Below are 2,195 nucleotides of genomic sequence, written 5' to 3' on the forward strand. Positions count from 1 at the left end.
GGTGTATAAAGAAAAACTGAGACTGAGTTAATTTTGTTGCCTGCTGTATTAGTTTTCTATTGCTGTCACAACAAACTATCACAAATTCGATGGCTTAAAACAATATATGTTTATTATCTCACTGTTTTGTAGGTCAGAGTGCTGGTGGGCTCAGTTACTTTCTCTGCTTTCAGTCTCAGAAGACTGAAATCAAGGCGTTGGCGGGGCTGCATTCCTTTCTGAGGGTTCTGGGGATGAATCTGCTTCAAGTTCATTTAAGCTGTTGGTAGAATTTAGTCCTACGTGGTTGTAGAACTAAGGTCTGATTTCTTTGGAAGGTCATTCTCAGCTTCTGGAGCTACCTGCATTTCTTAGCTCAGGGACCTCTTTCTCCACCTTAAAAACTATATATGGCAGATTGAGTCCAACCCATCTTTCAAATCTCTCTAACCTCCTCTTTTGCCTTATGTCTCCTCTCCTTCCTCTTCTCAACACATTTTTCTCACTAAGTCTTCTGCCTTCCTCTTCTATTTTTTAAAGGTTCTTGTGATGACACAAAACCTACTCAATCTAGGATAATCTCTATTTTAATATCATCTCATGACATCTGCAAAGTCTCTTCACAGAACTACCTAGATTATTATTTGATTGAATAACCAGCAGGTATCTTCTGGGGGAACAGCTTGAAATTATTCCTATCATACCTGGCAGAGGAGCCATTATGACATACTGTCATGTTGTTGGTGATGATTCCTAAACATAACTTCAAGGAAGATTTTTTTTTTTAACTTGAAGACAATTATTAAGAAATTTTAAAATAGAATGAATCTCCTAAAATAACTCAAGGAAAAAAAGAAAACTCAACCAATATAAATATAAACATACAGCAAAGGAAAAAAGAAGGAAACATGTGAAACAGAAAAAAATAGAGATAAATAAAATAATTATGTCCATAGAAACAATAAGTGAAAATAAGTATAAAGAAATTATAAAAAATAGTAGATAGAAATGTGGAAGACTGTTTAAATAACCTCAGAATGGGAAATGATATAAAGTGCAGAATCCATAGAAGAGATTGACTAAGCCAACTAAATATAAAGCAAATATTTCTACATAAAAATAACAAAGTCAAAAGACTAATAAACTGGAAAACTATTAGCTGCATGTCTCTTGCAAATCAAAGAACAATCCAATGGAAAACTAAGCAAAATACATGAATTGAGAGTTGACAGGAAAACATACAAATATTTTTAAACATCTGAACAGCTGCTCAACTTTACCATAAAAAGAAAAATTAAAATTACACTGAGATTCTATCTTTAACCTATCAGAGTAGCAAAATACAGAATGTCTGATAGATATTTTGTAAAGGAAACATCTTTTACACTGCTGGAGTTAAGATGAATACAACCTCAATGGAGGGTGATTGAGCAATGTCTCTTTTTTTAAAGAAAAATTGTTTTAGAGCAGTTTTGGATTTACACAAATATTGTGAAGACAACTTCAGACCTCACATCCAGTCTCCTCTATTCTTAACATCTAACATTAGTATGTACATTTCTCAGTTAATGAACCAATATTGACACATTATTATTAAATAAAGTCCATGTGTTAATATTTCCTTTTTTGGCCTAATTCCCTTTTTCTGTTCCCAGGATGAATCCAGGTAACAATTTTACAGTTAGTTATCACGCCTCTTTAGGCTCCTGTTGGCTATGATTTTTCCTCAAACTTTCCTTGTTTTTTTGATGACTAGCTGTTATGAAGAGAATTGGTCAGGTATTTTGTATAACGTCACTCAATCGGAATTTGCCTGATGTTCTTCTCAAGATTATTCTGGGTATTTATTTGGGGGAGGAATATCACAAAGGTAAAGTGCCATTCTCATTACATCATATTAAGTGTATGTGTTATCAACTTGAGTTATCACTATTGAGGTTCACTTCCATCTTTTCACTGAGGTAGTGTTTGTCAGGTTTCTCCACTGCAAAGTAAGTCCCCCCCTCCCCCTTTGATACTGTACTCTTTGAAAGAAATCACTATGCACACTTAGGAAATGGAGAGTGATGCCCTAACTCCTTGAAGGTGGGATATCTATAGAGAAATTATTTAGAATTGTTCTGTGTGGGAGATTTGTCTATATTTTCCCACATATGTATTGTTATTTATTTATATCAGTACAGACTCATGGATATTTATTTTATAGTATGATTTAT

At 33.7% G+C, this 2,195-nt stretch overlaps 1 protein-coding gene across 5 annotated transcripts in view; it reads right to left on the reverse strand.

Annotated features, from left to right (window-relative positions):
* Window positions 1-2,195, reverse strand: part of GRM7 (glutamate metabotropic receptor 7) — an 827,189-nt gene that overhangs the window by 482,220 nt on the left and 342,774 nt on the right. The gene's annotated exons all lie outside the window — the stretch shown is intronic.

The sequence above is a fragment of the Pteropus vampyrus genome, unplaced genomic scaffold (assembly GCF_000151845.1).
Source record: "Pteropus vampyrus isolate Shadow unplaced genomic scaffold, Pvam_2.0 Scaffold210, whole genome shotgun sequence".
NCBI lineage: Eukaryota > Metazoa > Chordata > Mammalia > Chiroptera > Pteropodidae > Pteropus > Pteropus vampyrus.